At 41.7% G+C, this 11,500-nt stretch overlaps 1 long non-coding RNA gene across 1 annotated transcript; it reads left to right on the top strand.

Moving 5' to 3' along the window:
• The first annotated feature begins 1,692 nt into the window (after positions 1 to 1,692).
• LOC136179965 (uncharacterized) lies at positions 1,693 to 5,270 on the top strand. Its single transcript, XR_010666876.1, has 4 exons — positions 1,693 to 2,207; positions 3,117 to 3,272; positions 3,534 to 4,288; positions 4,705 to 5,270. It is a non-coding gene; the product is annotated as an uncharacterized lncRNA (long non-coding RNA).
• Positions 5,271 to 11,500: the final 6,230 nt, after the last annotated feature.

Here is an 11,500-nt window from a genome sequence, read left to right on the forward strand (position 1 = left end):
TCTTAAACACCATATCTGCTTATCAAACTAGGTAAAGTATCCCTTCAAACCAGTTTGTGCCTTATTGTTATGTACCACCTCCTCTTGACTTATTTCTTTAATTATTCCACATTTGAACTGTTTTTTAAAATGCTTGCTATAAAATTTCACAGTCTCTTGTGGGAAAGTGTTATTCCCTGTTGTCTCATTGAATTGTGTCCTTGTTCTTTATTTGTTTTTTTCAGTTCTGCTGGACCAAGCCTATAAGGATGTCAGCCCCTGCCCAGCTACGAGTTATAATCGAAGAGACTAAAATTCATAAGTTACCCCTACCAGGTGGGATTCCTTGTACAGTAGAAAAACTTTTGGCCGCTGCACAGGATCATTTTAATCTACAAGGGAGTTTTACTGTTATGTACATGGACAAAGACTTTGATAACCAATTCTTCGCTCTAACATCAACTGATATTATTCAGGACAAAGACACAATCAAACTGGTTCAAAGTGAACCTTCTGTTCTTCTCACATTGACCCCCATCAATGAACCTGCTGCGTCCTCCACTCCCGAGTCCATGACTCTGTCTTTCCTGGATGACAATTCCTCGGTTAGCTCATCTGACACCATCATTCTACCACAGCCAACAGAGCATCGATCTGAACCTTGGCCAACTAATTTTGTGATACCCACCTTTTCATTTAATGTTGAAATCCTCCTTCAAGCAGGAAATGTGGCTTATGAAAATGATGGCTCCCTCCTTCAGAATCCAAGCATGAACTCTGACATACTTGAGAAACTTGCTGACGAAATATTCCAGTTCACTGCCTATCCTACTGGTCCTAAAATATTGGCAGTTGTAGAAGCTCTGTTAAAAAAGCATCCATGCCTTAGAGAGCCTGGCACCTCATTTTCAGGCATGTACGGGTGGCAGCAGTGCCTGAAATACAAGATGGCTAATTACCAAAATGACAATACGTGAAGTACCTTGTCCTGAGCTTGATATCAACTCCTTAAAAAGGAAATCCCCTGGTGAGAAAAATTGCAAGAGACCAAAGAGGGCCGAGGTCAACTACCTTCCTCCACACCCAAGTGGAGAAAGTACGGACAGTCTTGAGATGGCGAGACAGCAGCCTCTTAAGGAAGTAAAGATCAGGAACAACGCTAAGGTGATTCAAGAAAAAATGGGCAAAACGTTTTTCCTGTCGAAGGCATGAGGTTGTGGGTGGAAGTCCAGCGGCGGATGACTTCAAAGAGAGATGGCCTGCTCTGTTTTGCAAATCTGAGGTAGATGAATTTTTATACCCTTTGTAATGTTACCTGTTCCTTTAAGGCTGTAACAATAATGTATGTAACCCAGGGATAAATCCCAGAGTTAAAATCAAGTAAACTAAAGTTAAAATATACATCGTAGTAGAAACCCCACAGTTACTACAAAAGAAGCTATGTCACTTTAAGAAAGTAATGTTGTCATAGTTTAGTAGAAACACTAATGTTACTATAATATAAGCTATGTCACTTTAAGAAAATCATGTTTGGATAGTTTGTTTGAAACGTACGTCCCTCAACACGAGGCAAGACAGACTATCTTGTATGTCTTATGTGTGTTCTTGTTACCTTCCTCTAATGGGTCAATTTAGAGACACCTCACATTTCTTTAATTATGATTGGTCGAGGGGCGGGAGAGAAGACGAGAGCAAGAGAGAGTAGTGAGAGAAGCGGGGTGAACGTGAGCTCTCCTCACACCGCTGCAGTGTGTTTCCTATCTGAGTAGCCATGAGCTAAATAACTGAGTAAGTGTTGGATAAAGTGAACATTAGTAAGGTGCTAAACAGCTACCAGCTTTATTTAGTATATGTCTGTTTGAAAGTTAACTGTAACCTCCTCGGCTACTGCTTGTTAGCCCGAATGCTAATTCTGTGCTAGCGAATGTACGGATAGTGGAGCCGCCGTTTAGCACCAGACAGTGCATCGCGGGAGCGGACTGATTCAGAGGGAGACCCGCTGTTTCCCTCCTGCTTTGCCTTTCTGTTTTGTTCCTGGACTGTTCTTCATTGCCACGGCTGAGAGCGGCTGGTGACATTGCTTCATGGCCACTGAGATGAGCTGCGGACTTTTCTTCCTCCACTGACGGAGAGTGGAGTTTTTCTTCAGCACGGCTGAACCGGGTTTGGAGCAGTCTTCTTCTTTATTGCCTTTTCTGGATTAACGTTGAACTGACTGTTCGACGTGGGTGAGTGAGTACGGCGTGCCGCCAACGTTCATTGCATCGAACTCAATTCAGGCCTGCAATGGGGGTTTTTTGTTTATTTTAATGCCGGCTTTTGTTATTTTTGTGTGGGCCCACATTAAAGTGTTAAGAGTGTATTAATGTGTTCTAACGGATTTAAGCACCTAAAGTGAACTAGTAATAGCTGGTTATTTCTTCCGGTCAGTTTAAATAGTCTCATGGTAATTTGATGACCAACTAGATAAGTATCATAAGAGTGTTGTATGGTGGCTCAAGAGTGCCATTAGTCAGGTTTAAAGGGTACTTGCCTATCATTTCATTTACCTCGTGGTAGTTTTTCTGATACTCTAAAGGAGTGCTGAGAGTGTGTTTTGTTTGTTTTCATTTACTAAAAAGTAAATACATTGATAATTGTCAATAAATGCTTTAAAATGCATATTCACCTTTTGGTCGGTTTAATAACTAAGCATATTCAAAAACCGAACGTTTACAGTGTTTACAGGTAAAACGTCATCACACTAGAGTCATTTAATTCATTTCGTGTACAAGGAAGCAAGATAAGGTAGGTTCAATTACAGGACATATAAACTTAAATGAGCAATAATAGTAATAAGATTAACGTGAGTTCTAAGAGAAGAACCCAGGGCGCTGTATCTCCGACTAGTTGATACAAAGGAAGCGCTACATGTATTTATGGAAATATATTGTGTAGTATTCCTGTATCAGTGCATGAATATTAATAACCTTTAAACAGACTTCTCTCTCAAAGTTAAAACCATAGGCCAAATGTTTGCCTTTCTCCAAGTTGATCATTTTAAGAAGTGGCTGCTTGGTGCTTTTCACCCTTCAGAATTCATTTGTCACTGTTTTGCCATTAACTAATGTCATACTTCTGAATCCTTGTCATTTCAGATCAAGGAGGAGTTTCGGAGAATAACTACAATTTCTCTAGAGCAAAGCTTCATGTACAAACGTGACCACTATACACCAAAGCTTACTGCCCTGATGAAAGCCAAGGGAGGTGTTGTGGGGACCAGGCTGAGGCCCCATCTGGATAAACTGAGTCAGGTATGTTTGATTTAAAGGGTTTCTGTTCACATCTTTCGCAGGAAGACAGATCTACTGTGTGTCACAGTTTCACACACATTCTGCCCCTGTCCTAGACAACACAAATTCTCACTCTCTGTAACATACTTCTCCTTTCCACACATGGCTCTTGCTCTTTGAAAACAAACCACTGCTCCTTGCAAAAGTATTCGTATCTTCTGACATGATCGTTTATTGTGTACAAATTATTGTTTGGAACTGACGCTATTACTCTTTTCACAGAACCCAAGCACTGACATGAGACGTGACGCAGTTATCCGTGGCCTCATACTATACCTTGGTGAGAAATTAGAGGAACTTTTCAAAGATTGCCTGGTAAACCATGTTTTTTTTCTAAATTAATTTTTAGTGACATATACCTGGGTTTTGAAGTCACAGTTCAGTATGTTTTTGGTAAAGCAAGAAAAAAAAAAACAAAGACAGGTTTCATTTTTTTATGAAATAACGGTTGAGTGAATAAACTATGACTTTAACCAGAAAGGAAAAAAAACTCAGTATTGCTGCAACCCATTTTAGCTTGTCCTCAGTGGAGTGTAACTAAGCAAATACATACATGTAAATAAATGTATACTTCAAATGTCTGTGTACTTGTTTTGCATATCAATCTGATATCAAATTGTACTTAGCACAGTATAATATCAAATACCTGAAGACCTTTACTTGAGTACCATATCTACGGGTGATTTTAATAAAAAAAAAAATCTGCACCAAAGTAGTATTTTACCACCAAATTTAAATACTTTTACTCAGGCATAATTTTTAAATACATTTTACAACACTTCTTGTAATAGTCTATAGAAGGCTGGTATTCCTACTCTTGAATTGTTGTCAACTGAATAGTTTTCTTTTTTCTTGTGAATTTTATGCCGGAGGACAATCGCAGTGATGCCACTCACCACATAGTCAAGATCCTGGTCGTCCATGGTACTGATGGAGAAGAACCAGTAGATGTTTCCATCCTTCTTGAAGGGAAGGAGGTATTGACAGGATGCAGCAGCACAGCCAAAGCTTGCACGTTGCTTATGGGACTGATTTATGCCCTCAACCTTGTTAATGATTTAAATAATTCAGGTTATATTTGTTTCATGTTAAGATGAAGTACTATCCACAATAAACTGCTTAATTTTTCCTCACACAAAATCTGAGACAATTTGATGTGGAATATCATTGTGTGAGTGAGAGAGCTGAAAATAGCATGATTACAATAAGGTTTATCTTCTTAACTTTGAATAGATGTTGATTACCTGAATACTGTACCTTTGTTGTCTGGGTAGTACACTGTTGAATTTATAAATGTACTCTTACACACAGATGAATACAGAAAAATAGATGAGAACAAAAAAACGATTTAATGAATAACTGATATTTTCTCTCTTTCTTTGCCATCCTGAAGACCCCTCACTAAAAGTCCATGTTCTCCTGGATCCATGTCACATGCTCGAACTTCTTCAGAATGACATTTCAACAGTCAAAGTTCTGCTGAGAGAAGATGGCCAGCAGATAAGACAGCAGTACATCAACGAGCTCCACAGGCTTCAGGAGAAGGAGGAGGGTTTGCACTTTGGAAGACTGTATTCATGCTTCAGCTGTTCAAATAAAAATAGATCTCCTCCAAACAACTTGCAATCAAACCATTTTCTTCCCATTTTAAAACCCTTTGTCCAGTTTAGATGGGAGAAGTTGATATTATGTGATGCTGATCTGGGAAGACTACATTTCTAAATCATTTTTAACTGTGTTTTTATTCACAAGTTATTGATCTTATTTACTCTCCATGTATCTTGATTTAAGAATGGGGCTGTGTTTAAGGGCATATTTTTGCAATGACTCTGTTCCATCCCACTTTCAGAAATGAACTACATTAGTATTTATCAAAAGAATAAGAAGTTGTGTAAAAGTAGACTTCCTTCCCTAAGCTATTGAGTTGAGCATTAATGCACATTTTAGTCTTGTCATTTCAAATCTGAAATGTATACTCATAAGTAAACATAAAGGAGTGCATTTATATAGAAATATTTATTTAATCTGAAAAACAACATTAAAAAAAGGATGTTTTTACAGCAGAGATGAACATGTTTACAGCTTGGTACAAAACAAACAAATAGGTGTGATTAGCTCATGTCTCGATGGACACACACTGTACGGGGGTGAATGTTTTGATGACTCATCAGTTTTGATTTGATGAAGGATAAGAGTTATTCACAATAAGGTGTGTAGCTGACCAGCTTGACAGGCGGGTGCGGTGTAATGGTTTGTCAAGAGGTTTAAAACCCGTCTCAGCTCCAGCTCTCAGCCTGTGGGTGACATCACTCAGTCCATCCGGGGGAGACCTCCCTCACAGCGAGCTGTTGAAGAGAAACAACTGAAGTCCACCCCAGAAGAACCAACAAATGTAGATGTTGTTGAAGCTCAGGTTTCTTCCTCTGTCTCTGCAGCTCTCTGGGCACCTCGACGGACAAGTCACCAATAATCCACACTGTGTCTATAGGAGAAATACAAAGGTGTTCAATTAATGCCTCAGACAAGACAAAATGTACAGTTAACTACATGTGACAGCTCAGGGTGTTTTTTGTTATTAGCCACATCTGCAGGAATAATATTGAACAAGGTAGCTGCAACTCATCATAATAGATGCCAGTCTTAAACACTATTTTTTCCAATACTTAAAGTTTTTGGTGTGAAGCTGACACTGTCCACAGACTCCATGAATTCACAGGGTTCAATAGAAAACAAATGTCTTATAATAAATACTAAATAATTATTTTTCAATTGTCATGTTCACCTCATCGCTGTTGACATCAGTAAATATAAGACATAGACATTCCTCTTTTTGTCAGAACAGTAATGAACTGTATGCTTTGTAATATTGATTTCTTCTGGATGTCTCATATTTATTTACAGTTTATGGATAAAACTTTGTTAATGTATTTCTCTGCTAACACTGACAAAGTCTAACTGCTCTGACAAATAACTAATGACCATAGTTGTATATTTAAAAAAGTGTAGTTCTAAGACTTTAATTAAATATTTGGGTTGAATATAATTAGTTTTAACTGTGTTGTAGAAAAGTTAAATGTTAACTTACTGTTTATAGAGTTTTCTCAGGACGAGCAGGAATAGGGGATGATAGCAGCCTAGCTGTTAGCTATGCTGTCAAGTGGACCGCTAACGTCGAGCTGAATGGGCGGAGTTAAGTCCCGCCGGTCCCGCCTTACTGCTGTAGCTAGGTTGATCCGAAGTTAGGTTGAGACTGCAAATCCAATATGGATGCGGCCGTCGATTGGACTCATTTTCTGCCTATGTAACAGACGGGTCAGGGTTCGTCCAGTAATATTTACAGTCTATGGTTTAAACCTACAGCATGTTGTCAAAGCACACAGACAGCTGCTCCTCTGAATACACACCTGTAACCACGGCGATGACATAGGTGTTTGATCACTTCTCATGACAGGAGAACAGTGTCAAATAAATAAACAGTGATGCCAACCTGTAAAATATACGCCTATCATTTTAGATGGCATCTTTGTCTGCTTCCTTATCCTCCTCATCCTCCAGCTCTTATCGACAGTCAGTGATAACGGTCACAACCCGGACTTGTTGAGCTGCCTAAACATGCACCCTGACGGAGGTGCACTCTCACTCTGATGGAGCTGCACTCTCACTCTGATGGAGCTGCACTCTCACTCTGATGGAGCTGCACTCTCACACTGATGGAGCTGCACTCTCACTCTGATGGAGCTGTACTCTCACTCTGATGGAGCTGCACTCTCACACTGATGGAGCTGCACTCTCACTCTGATGGAGCTGCACTCTCACTCTGATGGAGCTGCACTCTCACACTGATGGAGCTGCACTCTCACTCTGATGGAGCTGTACTCTCACTCTGATGGAGCTGCACTCTCACACTGATGGAGCTGCACTCTCACTCTGATGGAGCTGTACTCTCACTCTGATGGAGCTGCACTCTCACACTGATGGAGCTGCACTCTCACTCTGATGGAGCTGCACTCTCACTCTGATGGAGCTGTACTCTCACTCTGATGGAGCTGCTCTCTCACACTGACGGAGCTGCACTCTCACTCTGATGGAGCTGCACTCTCACTCTGATGGAGCTGTACTCTCACTCTGATGGAGCTGCTCTCTCACACTGACGGAGCTGCACTCTCACTCTGAAGGAGCTGCACTCTCACTCTGATGGAGCTGCACTCTCACTCTGATGGAGCTGCACTCTCACACTGATGGAGCTGCACTCTCATACTGACGGAGCTGCACTCTCACACTGATGGAACTTTTTTGGAAACTTTTTACACTTGATGAAGAGGACGCACTCTAAACATGTGAGATGAGCTTCCTCCCTGAAGGGGATGCTGCCACAGCTGTGGGCTCATTATCTTGCCTTGAGTGTGTCCTCCAGTGAGTCACCGGTTCGAAAATCTAATCACAATCACCAAATGTCTTCATGTTGTTTGTCAAAATTCATCTGAATTACAAGTTTTAAATGAAGGCAGCCTGCCATACCAGATGTTTATTGTCTGGCTGTGGAAGAAGCCTCTCATTTAGCATGAGAGTCCACTCACCAGTACAAGTGATGCCATATGTCCAGGAGCTGTGGCATTAAAGCAGACTGCTCAGTATGCACGGCAGCTCTCCCAGGGCTACACAGCCGGCGGATCCTATAATTCACCTGGCTGTGCTTTTAGAGACCTGGGGAAATACATCCATTTACAGACTAAAAGGCAATGGCTGCATTTCCATTTAGATTTATGGCTCATTCTCATTGATCAACATAGTTTACAACTGCACTCTGGAAAATAGAGGCCTGGAGGAAGCAGAAAAGTGAGCAGGAGAGTTGGTCAAAGAGTCGGACAGAAACGGAGACAATGTGTGAGTGCTGAGAAAAAAATGCAGGATGAGAGGAAACGAGAAAGAACAGAACTGTGTGTGTGTGTGTGTGGAGAAAAAGTCTGAGCTGTTAGAGAGAAATAAGAAAGCTCGTCATGCTTTTACAGATGCTTTGCTCTGTTCCTGACATAATGGTGCTGTAAATCCGTCGCTATGTTCCCTGGTACTCTTATCTCTGTGAATTGATTGGAGCCACTACGGTGGCATGAAAGAGGCGTAATGATGTACGGTGTCATCACGCTGACTGATGTGTTGTCCTTCACCGCAAACAATCAACACGAGGAGCCAATATAGGCTGTTCCATGAGGGGAGATGTAAATCCAAAATGGCACTTAACGCTCAACAAGCGCAGTAAAAGTTCCTTCTTGCAAAGCTTTGCCAACCAATCACAGCGTGGAGGGGGAATAAATAAAACCAGACAGCTCTCAAACACTGTGTACACATGAAGAAGAGATAGACCATGTAGCTTGGCATGAATGGCATGGCTCTTTTTGGCGCCACAAATAAACCTGCCTGCTAGAGGCTACTCGATGGCTGTTTTGTTCCTTCCTCTCGTGGGGCTCATGTGAAACAGTCAGCTCTTAGATTTTGGGTTAAGTTTTGAAAACATCTTGGTCTCATCTTGGTTGAAAGTTCTGCATTGTCAGACCCATCCATCGCATGTGATAGGTCTGCACTGTCAGATCCATCCATCGCTCACACTGCCGCCACAGTGAGCGTCTTTTAACTACGTCCCCTGACTTCACGCATGCTGGACGACCAGCTGCTCTGTGCTTCAAATATATTCATGTAAAAAAGGAACGCTTAGGGCTTTCACTGCAAAGTGAGTTTAACAAATAGGGAACCCTTCAGTTATCTGGCTTCACTAACCCTGACGAAGGAGGAGATCTTGGTCAGCGGTCCCAGGAAGGAATGTTAAACCAGAGTTTCAATGAGCATGTTCACATAAAAGGGGTGGAGCTAGCTTCATATAACATCATCATGAGTGAGTCTGCCGTCCCACTCCTCCAGTCACTCAGCCCTCTACACCTGCAGACGGACAACAAAGCTCCACTCAACAGAAAGACCACACGCTCGCTAAAAAACACACGTACCCATTGTCTCACGTTTTGCATATTTACCAATCAATCGTGGCTTTCTTCTGATAGCCATCGTCATCACTACTCTTAAGTTGCACAGTTTTTATTCCTCTAACTGCCAATTTCCACATCTGTGAGGGCAGGTCCATCAGCACCTGTGACCTTGTAGTTCTCCTGTGAACTTGTAGTTCTCTTGTGATCTTGTAGTTCTTCTGTGATATTGTAGTTTTCTGTGATCTTGTAGTTCTTCTGTGATCTTGTAGTTCTCCTGTGATCTTGTAGTTCTCTTGTGATCTTGTAGTTCTCTTGTGATCTTATAGTTCTCTTGTGATCTTGTATTTCTCCTGAGATTTTGTAGTTCTCTTGTGATCTTGTAGTTCTCCTGTGATCTTGTAGTTCTTCTGTGATCTTGTAGTTCTCCTGTGATCTTGTAGTTCTCCTGTGATCTTGTAGTTCTCTGTGGTCTCGTAGTTCTCCTGTGATCTCGTAGTTCTCCTGTGATCTCTTAGTTTTCCTGTGATGTGTGTACAGCTGCTCATGGCTCACCTCCGCTGCTCTCACGCTCCATAAATGGACCCGGTGGGGCGGGTTGCGCCGTCTGACAGAGCAAAACAGTGGTGCTGACGGACCACAACGCAAACTATGTGGAAATTGGAAGTAACACGTGTTTCTACAAAACTGAAGGGAATAACAAACTGTTAAAACTCTTTTAAGGTGCTCTTCCAACACAGTGTCAGAATCCTGATTCTGGACCCGGTTCAGTCAGAGAAACATTGATGAGTTGAACTATTGGATGTGAACAATTACATGGGAAAATGTTGGCAGAAAAACTGATTGGTTTTCCTTGTTTCAATCTAACGTGTGATAGTGCTTTTCATTTAAAGTTTTTGTCCCCTCCGAGCTCTGCAGGAAAAATACAAAAACGCATCCAGCTGGCAATCAGTGTGATGATTCTTTCTTTGTTCTTAGAAACCAAAATGGCCACCACTTAGTGAACCTGGATTCTGCAAACTAGCAAACTTCTTTTTCAGAGATCTAATCCCAATCACACCCCTGTCTCTCCAATTAAATGTACGATATTACGGGAAAACAAACACAGAGTTATTCCTGCACCTGCCGGGCCGTGGTTTCATCCTCTGTCCACCTCAATGAGATAAGAGATCATCTGAGTCCTCAGCTCCAGTTCTTCGGACTGTGGCTCATTCGTGCCTGGCAGAGAGCGTTTCCCTTTTTTTCCCGGCGAGTGCTTCTGGTTCCTCTGTGATTTATTGGGTTGCACTCTCTGTGGGCTTAGTTCCATGAGGGTGCATCGGCGCCTCAGATAAATTAATGCACCCTCGCTTCTTCTTCTTCTTCTCTCCGCTCCCTGCTCACTGTGGGCCGAGCTCATTCTAGTCATTTGAATTCAGATAGTTTTACAGTGTTTGGATGGATATGAACCGTGTCCCCTGACAACAAAATCTAACTTTTTCACCAAGAAGAGATGCTTCATTAAGACATCTCTCACCATAAGTTCAAAGTTTGGGATCAATAATAAAAACTACACAAAACTCACAAAATATTCACAATATACACAAAAACTTTCATCTCTGTGACTCCAAGCTGCAGAATGGATCCAAAGATCCTCGACGACGATTACTTGACTCCTGTTACAGACACAACTGTTCCACAAAGACAAATATCCAGGTGGAAACAAAGCAAAGGAAAGGTTACGCATTCAGGCGTCGGATCAAACGGTAATAATAACGAAGGGGCAGACTGTTGGGGTTATTGATTTTGTACATTTTAATGACCACACTCATTGATCAAACGGCATATTTGAGCTTCGTAAAATTGAGCAGGAACAATTTAGTTCCATAAAATAAAAGTCTCAGAGCTCCTCAAAACATGTGTGTGAAGTTTCTTGTTCTAAATCCACTCTGATCCTGTATTTAATCATGTCTATAAACCCCTCTATTTCAGCCCTGCTCAGAACAGGCTGTTTCTGTGTCTGTACCTTTAAATATGTAAATGAGCTGTGTCTGACCATGCCCCCTCTCTGGAAGGGCTTGGGTGTACTCGGTCTTTCTCGCTCCATGTCATATTGTTTACGGTGAGAAGGCAGACTCAGAGTGCAGAACAAACACCTAGCTGTGGGAGTGTCACCCACCTGGGGGAGGGGCTACTGCCCTTTGTGATGTCATGAAGGGAACATCTCCAAACGGCCTG

This window comes from Labrus bergylta, chromosome 9 (genome assembly GCF_963930695.1).
Source record: "Labrus bergylta chromosome 9, fLabBer1.1, whole genome shotgun sequence".
NCBI classification, from domain to species: Eukaryota; Metazoa; Chordata; class Actinopteri; order Labriformes; family Labridae; genus Labrus; species Labrus bergylta.